Consider the following 14,976-nt stretch of genomic DNA (forward strand, 5'->3'; position numbering starts at 1 on the left):
AAAGTGGATGAAATTCAGTGTAGAAGTATCTTTTTAATATGCGTTTGTTATATACAATATTCTGAACGCACATCACGTTACTGTAAAACTCTCTGGGACAGTAGAAATTAGGATCAAATTCACAATTTCAAACGTACCGCTCAAGGCTGGGCGCATTCCCGACGTTCGCACCATAGAAAACGGAACTTCCCTTGTTTTGACAGTTTGAGTCGGTAGTGTGTGGAGGAGGGTGGTACCGACTCTCCCTCCTATATATTTTAATGAAAACCAGGATATAGGACTTTTCATAAAAGGTAAGTGATACCACATTGAAGTTAACGTTCTAGCAGTTCATTTGAGACATGTTGTACAAGGTGCCCATGCATAAAAGTCGATTGTCAATGATAAACCAGAGGAAAGACTCCGTGGTTGTAGAAATCAATACGTGGAAAGCGGGAGAAAGGGAGAGGCGGAATAGTAGTTAGAGCGCATGAGTAAGATAGACCTTTTCATTTGGATGGGCCATTCCATTGTTTGACTATGACAACAGGTTGAAATGATTTTGTAAGGGTTTATACAACAATCGGAAATGGCGGGTTGATGATTGATGGCCGTTTGGTGGAATAGGATGCGGAGAGACGTGAGAAGGTGGGAATGGGTTGGCTGGAGTCGGTCCCGCCTTGGTGGTGATATTAAAGGGAGTATACCTATTGTTTACAAGATTCTAGTCGACGTGTTTGGCTCCTGTTATGGAAAACAATTTCGCCACGCCGTTATTTGGTTCTCCAAGACTGTTATCCACGGGTTGTATAACAAATGAGGTAAGATGAATATAAGTAATGGAATTTAATTGACAAACGTCGTGGGAAAAACAGATTTTATCCACAAGACACATCTCTCTTTTTGAAGCGAGTTACGGTGGTTTGTTGTATGATGTGTTGTCTGTGGTCTTGGCGAGATCCAGGGGCGGTGGCAACAAAGAAACATTTCACAAATGTGTCGTCAGTCAGACCAACAGACTCAAATCACAAACCGTACTTGTCTTTGTCTGGAATTTTTACGTTCGTGAATTCAGACGTACCGAAGACGAGCATCAGGTATCTAAAGTGACCAGATATTCGCATTGTTAGAGGCTCCACGCTCAGTTACCGGGGATTGTTGGTTGGGGGTCGTTAACAAGATTATTGTTGTTTCTGCAATCCGGCCGTTGGGCCCAGCATCCGGGGAAGGAAGATGCAGGTGCTGGGAGATTAAATTGAACTGGAAATGGGGCGGGGTTAACTATTTGTGAGATGCTCAGAGAAGAGGAAATACGTATCTCCAGAAAGGGAGACACAAAAGGTGTCAATACCGAGTTACACTACACCTTCCAGAGGTGTACCTAACACCTCGCGAGGTGTCGGGTCATTTGAGACACCAAGAACTGTTGTCAGCGACGCCGTGCCATGGGCGTAGGCGTGGCGGACGTGTTGTTCTGTTATACTATGCAGGTGAAGCGTGGGGGAGTTTTAAAATTCTAACGCTTGGGATCGGTGTGGGCGATGGAGCCAACTGGTCTTTGTGTGTCTGTCCAGTTGGGGGAATATATATATATATATATATATATATATATATATATATATATATATATATATATATATATATATATATATATATATGTATGTGTGTGTGTGTGTGTAAATACATATACATACATGCATATACCAACGGCTTTTTCCACCTTACAAAGGAAGTAGTCAAAGTCAAAGGCATAGATCCACTCCCACCCATTTCATCCCCACAACCCCACACCCGGTCACCCCCCCTCCCCCCTCCCACTTTTCTTGGCTCCTCCTGGATGACGGGTCTCCCCTGTATCTCGCCCACTACCATGAGTTAGAAGCAATGTAGCAAGACACAGCATATCCACAGCAAGGCCGCTTTACTTAATCGGCGACTCCCCCCTCATCTCCGTCCCCTCATGCAGAAAAAGAGAAAACGGGGAGAAATCCCTTCTGGCTGCGTCAAAACATTTACATATACTCCACCACCCCAACCCCACCCCAACCCCACCCATTCCCTTCCATGCATCACAGCATCATCCATACACAACCATTCTCCACTCACCCCTATTTTCTGTCTTATCCCTTCCTTCTTCAACAGACCTTCCCCTGTTTCCCATTGCCCCCTTTACCCTATCCATCCATCTCATCCTTGGTCGTCCCCTCATGTTCACTCCCTCCACCTCTGCCTTCCACGCCTCTTTTACTAATCTTCCTTCACTCATTCTTTCCATGCGCCCAAACTATCCCAAAACTCTTTCATCAACCCTATCTCCCAACTCCCTTAACACCCCCGTTCTCCTCCTCACCTCCTCGTTTCTCTACCCAGCCCTACTATACTTCTCAAGCATTTCATCTCAAACACATATAAACTCTTTCTTCCTCTATTATATTCCAAGTTTCTGTCCCATACAGTACTGTTGGCACAATCACTCCTTCATACAGTCTCCTAGCATCCATTCCCAAATGTCTGTTTCTCATTACACATTTTAATCCCCCGTGGCATTTACTTACTCTCTCAACCTATATTCTACCTCCACCTCCACTCCTCCCCTTTCCCGCCACATTCGCACCCAAGTATCTAAAGCTATCCACTTCCTCCAGTCTCTCTCCCTTAATACTCACTTCCAGCCTGCTGTTTCTCTCTCCCCTTGTACATCTCATCACCTTACTTTTACCCACATTTATCTTCAACTTCCTTCTTTCACACACCTTCCCAAACTCCGTCACTAACTTCCTTAATCCCTCCTCTGATCCTGCTACAAGCGCAGTGTCGTCAACAAACAAATGGCTTATCTCCCATTTCTTTCCATTTTCTTGAACCATCTCCAATCCCCTGCCCATTGCCCTTACGTTTACCTCTCGCACCACCCCATCCATGTATAAATTGAACAGCCAAGGCGACATAACACATCTCTGGCGAAGTCCCACCTTCACCTCAAACCACTCTCTCCATTTCTAATTCTAACACAGGCTCTACTACTCTCGTAAACACACACACACACACACACACACACACACACACACACACACACACACACACACACACACACACACACACACACACACACACGCACTTATATATATATATATATATATATGTATATATATATGTATATATATATATATAATATATATATATATAATATATATATATATATCGGTACTATATCACAGTAACCCTTTTGGTTGACATGGGGGGATTTATGTTGAATAAAATCGGCCTACGGTAGCTGGAACAAAGATGTATGTCGTCAGGAGTAATGAAATAGTTATTCGAGGTGGCCGCGCGCTGTACGTTTCTCTCATCTGAATTAAATCGCCTGGCGGCAGCCAAAAACCACACACACAGGTTGTGAATAATATTGGTAAAAATAGCCAAATTGACAACTCGATATAGCCCCGGGGGTCATTCCTTAATGGTCACCGTTGACTGCCACTTGCCCGGGCTGTACGAGCACACAGGGCAGAAATGATGAATCCAGCCACAGCGAGGCGTCTCCTGGCGTAAGACCAATGCTGGAGGCTTTGATTGTTTGCTGGTTTGCTCTTTCATTGATTCTTCCTGTCTTGCGATTTTATTCTGCTGAATAGGGTCTCCATGTTAGAAGAGCTTAAGGAACCCGTGAACAATACACGATTACAATATATTGAAACTGTCTGATCAATACTCACTTTGTCAAGGTGGTATGAAATATACCAAAATATTCAGACCAGTTTTTGGTTGATATCGAGAATACAGAAAAAAATTGACAGTTGCTGGTAATAGAAATATTGTCATTAGTATTGCCGTTGTTTACAGATATTGACAAAACGGGGGGCACTTGAAAGATGACATTTCCCCCTCTTACTTCATCTCACCTCCCCTCATCTCACCTCATCTCACCTCATCTCACCTCATCTCACCTCAATTCAATTCTCCTCCCTTCCCCTCACCTCCCCTCATGTCACCTCAATTCAATTCTCCTCCCTTCCCCTTCACTTCTCCTCTCCCTTCATCTCCCCTCTCCTCTCCTCACCTCCCCTCCCCTCCCCTCACCTCTTCCTTTTTCTCTCCTCATTTCCCCTCATTTCACCTCCCTTCCCCTCTCCTTCATCCGTCTCCCACTCCTCTAACTTCATCTTCCCTCATCTCACCAGCTTTCCCTCATCTCCCTTGTCGCCTCTTCTCCCTTCCCTCCTCCTCTCCCCTCCCCGCTTCCTCCCCCCCTCTCTTTCCGCCTCCTCATCCTTCCTTCTTCCCCTCCCTTCCCTCCTCCCCTCCCTTCCCTCCTCCCCTCCCTTCCCTCCTCCCCTCCCTTCCCTCCTCCCCTCCCTTCCCTCCTCCTCTCCCCTCCCCGCCTCCCATCCCCTCCCTTACCACCTCGCCTCCCTTTGCGCCTCCTCATACTTCCCGCTTCCCTTCCACTCCCTCCTCCCCTCCACTCCCCGCGTCCCCTCCCCTCGTCCCCTCCCCTCCCTTACCACCTCGCCTCCCTTTCCGCCTCCTCATCCTTCCCTCCTCCCCTCCCTTCCCGCTCCCCCTCTACTCCCGTCCCCGCTTCCTCCGTCCCTCCCTCTCTTTTCCCACGGAAGATGCCATCAGGCAAGGGGAATCCCGGTACAAAACGATCCCGAGCGGCGTTAGACGTGAAGAAATATTTGAAAAGGACTTCCACCTTATTTACGGAGCAAGGGGCACCTCCGTTTGTATTCTGGTTGCCGCTGGGTGATTTTTTCAATCTCTACGCAGACCCTGGTGATGAATAGAATAAAGGGATGACCAGAATAGAGTGTGTAAAGTAAGTCAACTTAGTGATAATGATGTCCTTTCGCCAATTTTATTGATTTTTGTTATTTATTAATTAATCTATTCTTTATTCATATGTTCATTTTATTATATATTTATTATTATTTATTAATTTATTATCATAATTTTATTCCATAATTTTTATATTATTTATTTATTTATTTTTATTTGTTTTACATATTTTGTTATTAATATCTTTAGTATGGTGGTGTCCTCAAGACTGAATTAAATCGTCCGTCGATAAAAAATGCAAAGTCTGCAGCCGTGGCAAAGGAAGCAATTAATTATTTACCTTCGTCCCATACTCTTCATTGCAGTGAAGCCACTTTAGCAGAATAAAATCGCGTCTTGTTCTTCGTAGCAACAGAATGAAGATGATCAGATCCTGGTTAACCCGTGACGTCATTCAGAGTACAATCAACCAAGTGGGTCGCTAACTTGATAGGGTTGAGTGGTGATTTCCCCCCTAAGAGGGGAGAGGAGGCTGGGGCCCAATTTGTATATACATATATATATATATATATATTATATATATTATATATATATATATATATATATATATATATATATATATATATATATGAAGGTGGAAAAAGAAGTCGGGTCTAGTTTCGAGTTTCTGAGTTCATTCCTGACCGGTTTCGCTCTATTTTTTTGAAGAAACATAGATAGAAAACCGGTCAGGAATAAACTCAGAAACTCGGAACTAGACCCGTGACTTCTTTTTCCACCTTCATCAACTTGTCACAATGTCCCAGCATATACATACATATGTATATATATATATATATATATATATATATATATATATATATATAAATATATATATAATTTAAACCCACTCTAGGAGAATGAAAAGCTGAGATACAGAGTAAGCCGTATATTTCAACCACTGACTGTCCTCAGCAGATACATACATAGAGTAGACAACAAGAATATATATACGGAGAGAAATTACAACAAAAGGGAACTAGGGACGCCTCAACTCACATGCCCTTCAAGGGGTCGGACATTTTGTTCTTTAGAGTTAATTTATTTTATGCCAAGCTAGTGACAGAATCTGGTGACCATTGACCTTTTGATATGTTGAAATTTGGAAAATGTTTGATAAAAGAAGATTCAAAAAAATTTCTTTTGAAACTTCATTTATCAAACATTTTCCAAATTCCAACGTATCAAAAGGTCAATGGTCACCAGATTATCACCCGTTTGGCAGTAACCAAATTGATCTCCAAGGAACAAAATGTCAGACCCCATCAAAGACACGTGAATTGAGGCTTCCCTAGTTCCTTTTGTTGTAATTTCCCTCACTCTATGTCTTCTTGTTTCCTACTCTGTGTATGTATTTGCTGAAGAGGATCACATTCAGTGGTCGAAATAGACGGCTTACTCTGTATCTCAGCTTATTTTTCTCCGAGTGTCTTTAAGTTTTATTTTACTCATGTGCTACTACATCAATATAATATATATATATATATATATATATATATATATGTGTGTGTGTGTGTGTGTGTGTGTGTGTGTAGTCAAATGACAAAGCTAGCACGTGATCCAATGATATGCTGGTTACCAATTAGGAAAATAAAAATACGAAAATATCGAGCGTTTTCGTGTATTTCACATCTTCAGGGGAGATACAGATAAAAGTGGTACAAAGTGTACTACTTTCTTCTGTCTCTCCCCTGAAAGTGAATACACGAAAGCGCTTGGGAATTTCCTATTTCCATTTTCCTTAGTGGTAATATATATATATATATATATATATATATAATATATATATATATATATATATATATATATATATATATATATATATATATATGAGAAACGTGGCCGAGCTGGCTACAGCACTGCCTCTGTAGACGATCAGCCATTGGGAGGCGGTTCGAACCCGTATAAATATGACGGCAGTAAAGGCTTGTCTTAGATCCAAAATTTCAACCCAGGTCCATGTCTATATCATAATTAAATAATGAAATTAGCACGTAAAATTACCTTTGGTACACTTTATCATTGCTGTATTATTAAATTTATATCTGTAATTTCAGTGTTTTTTTTTTCGTTCTCTCTCTCTCTCTCTCTCTCTCTCTCTCTCTCTCTCTCTCTCTCTCTCTCTCTCTCTCTCTCTCTCTCTCTCTCTTTCTCTTTTTTTGTGGAGGGGAGGGGAATGCCGAGAGACACTTTTCGATATTTTCTTTTTCCAATTGTCCCACATGAACAGGGTATAAACATTCGACCTTTATCGACTACATTTGTCGATAATTCAAATTAGCATCAGATTGTCGTTGGAATATTTTCATTTTCTGAACCTCAATGGAACGAGTGAAAAGTGTATAATCTTGTTTATGAGTTTTGTTTTTACTGGTGTCCAGTGAAAGTTTAGAAATTTGATGAATAATCTGCATTATACATTGTTTATTCATATATTACCGGTCTGTTGCGTATATTTTCTTTTCTTTTTCAGTATTTCATTTTGTAGACGAGTAATCCAACTTTGATAAATTGTAAATATTGTTTAATTATTACTCTTACTTGTAATAATGTTTTCGTACAAGTTAAACACTTCTTAAGTGATCCTTTCCTACTTGGATTATTGATTATATTTTTCATGGTTAAGATTGGGGATGCTCGCGGCGAAGGTCGAGGGGGATGGCGGTTCGAGTCCTGCCACCGGCGAAGTTGAACTAAGGGCACCGGTCTAGCCTTCTGATAGGGGGCATTTGTGACGTTAAACCATATCATCATATCAAGATTGTTATTAATTACGCCCTGGTTGTGTCTGTTCTTGTTTGTTCAGAACTGTTCATGTTATTTGTTCCAATCAATACGTGTTAATTTTCTTATTTGTTGATTTAACATAACTTTCTCCTTTTTGTTTTTGTTTTACTGCTCTATCCTGTTGTATTATTTTTGTATTTATTCATTAACACACCTTTCTTTTCTTCTTTTTACTGCTGTATCCTGTTGTATCAATTTTCTTATTTGTTCAAGTAACACAAATTTCCCTCTATTTATTGATTTACTTATTTATTTATTTATTTATTTATTTATTTATTATGTTTTAATTGCTCTATCATACGCTTTACTCTTGCTGTTATCAAACAATCTCTCTCGTGTGAGAAATGTTCCCCCACTCGATCGGTCATGATTGGTTTGGTGTTGGTTGATATATGGGCAGCAACCTCCACAGATATGTCTTTGTCCATTGTGCTTCATTCACGCGTGTAAGTTGAAGATCCTTACAAAGACAGAACACCGGTCAGCCCCTCAACTCCCCCTTCAAGCTGAACAAAATCATTTGAATTTAGAATTATTTCCTAGGGTAGCCTCTTCGGTGATGCGGTCGTCTTGTAACCAAAATAAAGTTGTGTCGTGTTTAATGTGAGTTTAGGTACAGGGTATGTCCGGCTGGATGGCATTCGGTTATTGAAATGTTACAACTCCAGAGGGGAGGTCGCCGATTTAATGAAGCGGCCTTGCTGTGGATGTGCTGTGTCTTGTGACACTGCTTCTGACCCAGGGCAATGGGCGAGATGCAGGGATGACCCGTCATCCAGGAGGTGCTAAGATAAGAGGGAAGGAAGAGGGTGGAGGGGAGTGGAGTGTGGTAGGGATGGAATGGGTGGAGTGGATTTTATGCCTTTGTTTTTTGGCTACTTCCCTTATAAGGGGAATAAAGCCTTTGGTATACATGTGCACAACTCCAAACTTATGTCGCTTATTTCCTGACCTGAACAAGATCGTGTAGGGAGCTCTCCCAATGATGAATAAAATCATCTGGCGACAGGGTTAGAAATGTTGTGATAAATTTCCAGTTTAGGAGTTAGTAGAGCTGTAAATATTCCAATCTTGGGATCATTCTCTGCCGAATAAAACCGATTGTTGTTTGTTAGAATTGATATAGGGCAACGTGGAATGAGATGGTTTTGTGAACCACTGGAGTGTAGGGTATGTATATATGTATATATGTATATATATATATATATATATATATATATATATATATATATATATATATACACATATACACACACACGAGTATTGCAGCGCCTAGTTGTTATCCGACTTTTTGTGGACATGGACATTTGGACATTTGTGTCGTACATTCGCTGGCAAGTGACACTGATGATGTTGCCAGTAGTTTCCAGTTGCACGGAAAACATTTCCACTTACAAGCAGCATGAAGCATGCACACAGCATAGGAGATATGGAAATGTATGTGACGTGTCACGCTTCGAAAACGTGGACGTGGAATGCAACTACGAAACGTTCGTGTGATTGAGTTCTCCCATAAACGTTTATCGCTCCGTTGGGGAATCCTGTGTACTGTATATGTAATACACAGTACATTTGCCTTGTTTATGATACAGTAGGCACTCTTTAGCGTTTCAAATGCCCTTTGTATCATTTATACAAACTCCACAAATCGGGTTAATCCTTGATAAGGTGCAAAGGATGTAACGTTCCTCGGTGGATAGACCGATGGTCCTGCAGGGGACTAAGCCTGAGTACACGGTACTTTATATCAAGTTTTGGAATGTATACTCAGTTTCGGGTCCTGTGTTGCATACTCAGTGGAACAATGAACCTCATAATATGACTGTAATACATATGTTATTTTGCAATTGTTAATCTTTGTGGTCTTAAGTTGATGGGATTTGTATACCTTGTTACCTACACCTTTGTTAATGGTTTGCTTCATTTATACATTTTGTCAAAAATAATACTGTAATTGTTTGATTCTTTATAAATAAATAGAAGAAATAGAGAGGACAGAGGGTGGAGGGTAGTGAAGTATGTTGGGGATGGAATGGTTGGGAATGATTTTTATGCCTTTGTTTTTTTGGCTACCTCCTTTGTAAGGGGGAAAAAGCCTTTGTTATATGTATGTATGCATGTACAACTATTTGTTTACGTCGTATGTGCATGGACCGTGACACATGCATATTTGTGGTATTGTTGATGTTTAAGAAAAGTGCAAAAATAACAGCCATTGCTGACGGATATTTTTTGAACGTTAATGTTTTTGTGGTTGCCATGGGAACGCCATGTCACCTTAAGTATTGCATCATCTATGGATAACGTCATGCAATCTCGGAGCTTGGCGACAAACGTAAGAAAAATACGTTTATTATTTCGTTCACTGTGACTCAATGTCAATGAATATATCGTAGCATGTTTCTGCGTGCGCAGGTACGGAGGTGGTACAGAGGTGGTAGGAGGGAAATGAGTAGATTTCTAGCAAAAACAAGAATCCATCCCTCGTAACCTTGCGAGATCAGGGATTCCCCCATTATTCTCTAGAGCGTTATATACATATGTAATATATATATATATATATATATATATATATATATATACAAAGTAGACCACTTGGTCTACTTTGCATAAGTGAACACACGTACCCGTGTTTCTTATTAGCATATGTATATATATATTTTATATATATATATATATATATATATATATATATATATACACACATACGTATGTAATTGTGTGTGTGTGTGTGTGTGTGTGTGTGTGTGTGTGTGTGTGTGTGTGTGTGTGTGTGTGTGTGTGTGTGTGTGTGTGTGTGGATAAGTATGTATATACGTATGTATCTCTGCTTTCTCTCCCTGTCTCTTCTTCCCTCAATTTCAACTTTCCGCCCTTCATCTCCCTCCATCCTTCTTCTCCCCTCTCCCTTCTCCTCCCCTCTCCCTCCTCCCTCTCCCTTCTCCCCTCTCCCTCCTCCCTCCTCCCTCCTATTACCTCTCCCTTCTCCCTCCTTCTCCCCCTCCCTCCTTCTCCCTCCTCCCTCCTATTACCTCTCCCTTCTCCCTCCTTCTCCCCCTCCCTCCTTCTCCCTCCTCCCTCCTATTACCTCTCCCTTCTCCCTCCCCCCCTCGGTCCTCCCTCCTATTCCCTCTCCCTTCTCCCTCCTCCCCCTCCCTCTCCCTTCTCCCTCTCCCTTCTCCCTCCTACTCCTTCCCATCCCCTCCTTCCTCAATCTCCCTCCTTCTCCCTCCCCCGTTAACTTTTCCGTTCATCTTCGTGTTCTCACAGTATCTATTTTCGTCGGGCGCCTTTGTCAAAGTTGAACTATTTATCCAACAAATAACCCAGAAACTTGTTTATTACGTTCGACCTCGCTTTTGGGGATGGATCAGCGATGACCTACTTCCTTTGCCACGAGGGCGCGGTGGCACTCTCGCGTCTCTCTCATTCATAGTGCCAAGAGTGCCAGTGACAGACGGCACCGACGACGATGCCTGCCCTGTCGCGAGGGTGACATGACGTGCAGCTGTCTTGTTGCCTTTCTCTCTCTCTCTCTCTCTCTCTCTCTCTCTCTCTCTCTCTCTCTCTCTCCCTCCTTCCCTCCCTCCCTCTCTCTGTATCTATCTATCTATCCCTCTCGATTTCTCTCTCCCTTTCTCTCTTCTCTTTCTCCTCCCTTAATCTCTCCTCTCTCCTCTCTCTCTCCTCTCTCCTCTCTCCTCTCTCTCTCCTCTCTCTCTCTCTCTCTCTCTCTCTCTCTCTCTCTCTCTCTCTCTCTCTCTCTCTCTCTCTCTCTCTCTCTCTCTCTCTCTCTCTCTCTCTCTCTCTCTCTCTCTCTCTCCTGTTGGTTCTTGCAGATGTTGTTTACGAGTGTCTTGGTGGGGAGGATATTCGGGAACGAAAATCACGGGGAGAAGGGGGGATGGGGGCCGACAGGCAGGTATGGACCTGCTGGGAGAGTGCGGACGTGGCCAGGCATGTACTCGTATTTTACTTGTTGAGCTCTTCTTTGAGCTCTCTCTTTCTCTCCCCCTCTTTCTCTCCCCCTCTTTCTTTCTCTCCCCCTCTCTCTTTCTCTCCCCCTCTTTCTCTCCCCCTCTCTCTTTCTCTCCCCCTCTTTCTCTCCCCCTCTCTCTTTATCTCCCCATTCTCTCTTTCTCTCTCCCTCTCTCTCTTTCTCTCTCTCTCTGTTGTCTGTCTGTCTGTTTTCTCTCTCTCTGTCTCTCTATCTCTCTCTCTGTGCCTCAGGCTCTCTCTCTCTCTCTCTCTCTCTCTCTCTCTCTCACACACACACACACACACACACACACACACACACACACACACACACACACACACACACACACACACACAGGTGTAAGGGAACGTTGATAGACAGTGGTCATGCATGCTCATCCCTTTCCACGACTCCTACACTAGCCCATTGTCAATGTCACGGCTCATTATGAGTCCGAGTTTGAACCCCACCAAAATATATATATGTATATATATATATATATATATATATATATATATATATATATATATATATATATATTCCCTTCCTTTTCCTACACTTGGCTGCGTTCGCAACTGCTGCTACAGCGGTCCGAGTTTAAATCCCGCCCAGGGCTTAAATAATTTCAGTGTCGGTGCGCTATGAGTCGTTACTCCAACTCCAGTGGGCGGGGAGTTGAAGGGAGGTGTGCGTGTAAGGTCACAGCATTACCCATAGATCGGTCAAATATGAGTTCTGAGCTCTCTTCCGGGAGGGAAATAGCTGTCGATCACGAGTCCAACACGTGATCCAAGACCATGGTGAATCACACACACACACACACACACACACACACACACACACGACACAACACACACACACACACACACACACACACACACACACGACACGTGCCTATGAATTTCTGTTGACTCGTCAGGATCGTCTTAACTGAGTCATGTCATTTACTTTCTTTAATGCGATTTCTGTTGGTTCCCCCTGGGGGCTTTCTGTTGGTTCCCCAGGAGGTGTTCGGTTGGTTTCCCTGGGAGTTTTCTGTTGGTCCCCCTGGGGACTTTCGGTTGGCTCCCCTGGGGACTTTCTGTTGGTTCCCCTGTGGGCTTTCGGTTGGTTCCCCTGTGGGATTTTTGTTGGTTCCCCCTGGGAGTTTTCTGTTGGTTGCCCTGGGGGCTTTCTGTTGTTTCCCCTGTGGGCTTTCGGTGGGTTCCCCTGTGGGCTTTCGGTTGGTTCCCCTGGGGACTTTCTGTTGGCTCCCATGGGGACTTTCTGTTGGATCCCCTGTGGCGGTTGATTCCCCCGGGGGGCTTTCTGTTGGCTCCCCTGGCAATTTTCTGTTGGTTCCCCTGTGGGCTTTCGTTTGGTTCCTCTGTGGGCTTTCTGTTGGTTCCCCTGTGAACTTTCTGTTGGCTCCCCTGTGGGCTTTCAGTTGGCTCCCCTGGGGGGGTTTCGGTTGGTTCCCCTGGGGGCTTTTGGTTGGTTCCCCTGGAGGGGGATGTCTTTTGCGGGCTTATTGGCGATGGGTCTCAGCTGGGACTTTATTAGAAACACAATCCTACGCGGATGAGGATTATTTATATCCTTTTATCCTTTTTCTACATCAAATACCCCCCACCAAAAAAAAAAAGTTCCAAATCAAAATGGCGTTGTTTTGCTAATATGATTTCCTCTTTCAAGAATTTCGAATATTTCGGAAATGAAATCGGATCAAAATGGCCTTGTTTTTCTAATGCAATTTCCTATTTCAAGAATTACGAATATTTCGGAAATGAAATTGAATCAAAACGAGGTTATTTACTTTGGTATACCGGAACATTTACCTCCATCAGAATTCTTAGAAGAAAAAAAATGAAAAATAAAGAAAAATAATATATCAATAAACAAGTAAATAAATAAATAGATAAATAATTAAAACCAAAATAAGTTTTTTTTTTCAGCAAAACACAATAATTTCATTTCCCCACCGATGGTCGGTCTAAGAGTTACAAGTGACTTCCCCTTGCCCAGGGAGTCCAAGCTACCGGTGACTTCCCCTTGCCCAGGGAGTCCAAGCTACCGGTGACTTCCCCTTGCCCAGGGAGTCCAAGCTACCGGTGGCTTCCCTTTGCCCAGGGAGTCCAATCTACCGGTGACTTCCCCTTGCCCAGGGAGTCCAATCTACCAGTGACTTCCCCTTGCCCAGGGAGTACAAGCTACCGGTGTCTTCGCTTTCACCAGAGAGTCAAAGCACTCAGGGCAAAAGTGACGATCTCAGTCAACGTTAAGCGCCTCCTGTCGTAAGCTCCTCAAAAGGAAGAAGCCGAAGACCTTTTGGTCCGTAAAGAGACCAAGTTAAAGTAACTTGATAGTGCGCTGGTGACGTCGTCGTCAGGAATGCTTAGTTGTCGGTTCGAGTCCCGCACTCTCTCCGATTCCCAACAGTGTTTGTCACCTGCTACAACAGTCCAAGCGCAGCGGCTACTCAGCGCCTACTGGCGTTAACCCTTCGCTTTCTTCTATACAGCAGTTTCGTAAATAAGATAAAGGAATACAATAAACTAGGGGTGATATTACGATATCTCATTAGACTCCTACTCATTTTTATTTATTTATTTTATTCTATTTTCTATTTATTTATTTATTTTTTTATGATTTTTATTTTGTTTATTTATATTTATTTATTCTATTTTATTTTATTTATTTATATTATTTATTTATTCTATTTTTAATTTTATTTTATTTTTGCATAACCATTTATTTATTTATTTATTTGTTTTTTATTTTATTTTCATTTTTTTTTTTATTATTTATTTATTCTATTTTATTTTATTTTTGCATAACCACAAAATATGACTGACCCGGTAAAGACAACCAAATAATGATCCCAGACTCTATCCTCTCCCTCGGACACTTCCACAGACTACAGACTGTTCATGTATGGAATTGCAACGAAGAGCCTATGGGAGGGAGTGGGTAAAAGGCTGAGCAGGGTGGAGCGACGTAAGGGGAGGAGGAGGAGGAAGAGGCGGAGGAGGAGGCGGGTACCAGGTGGGCGAGGGCAATGACGTATGGGCAAGGAGCTGATGTAGGGAAAGGAAGGAAGGTAATATATGGCAAGAGGCTGCAGGCAAGACGATTCCCTTTGAATACTTGATCATGTCCGGCGCCAATCACGTGCATTCTTGTGACAAGTGATCCTGGGATATGATAGCGTTTATGGGGTAACAAGTAGGGCATCGTTTAGTAGTTTTGCAAGGCTTGTTATAGCCCTAGTTACACGGGAAACTATCCTGCAGAGGAAAGCAGAGGTGGAATTCGTCTTCTGACCACACTACAGGTAGGGCATTTGTCCTGTCAGTTGTGATGTCTCACAAAGTTTCTCTGTAGGGTTTCGATCTCTGTACCTCTCCATCTTCTATTTACCGTCTCCATTG

At 42.6% G+C, this 14,976-nt stretch overlaps 1 protein-coding gene across 3 annotated transcripts in view; it reads left to right on the plus strand.

Moving 5' to 3' along the window:
* The first annotated feature begins 201 nt into the window (after nucleotides 1-201).
* The window catches only part of LOC143019668 (protein tweety-like), a 475,005-nt gene continuing 460,230 nt past the window's right edge, over nucleotides 202-14,976 (plus strand). For 2 of the 3 annotated variants that reach the window (XM_076175583.1, XM_076175580.1), the window contains exon 1: nucleotides 202-293. The gene's annotated coding sequence lies outside the window, so the exon portion shown is untranslated. Of the gene's footprint in view, nucleotides 294-779; nucleotides 801-14,976 lie in introns of those variants that run through there. The other variant, XM_076175584.1, reaches the window with a different exon arrangement.

The sequence above is a fragment of the Oratosquilla oratoria genome, chromosome 37, assembly GCF_046742065.1.
Source record: "Oratosquilla oratoria isolate Oo_2021 chromosome 37, ASM4674206v1, whole genome shotgun sequence".
Taxonomy (NCBI): domain Eukaryota; kingdom Metazoa; phylum Arthropoda; class Malacostraca; order Stomatopoda; family Squillidae; genus Oratosquilla; species Oratosquilla oratoria.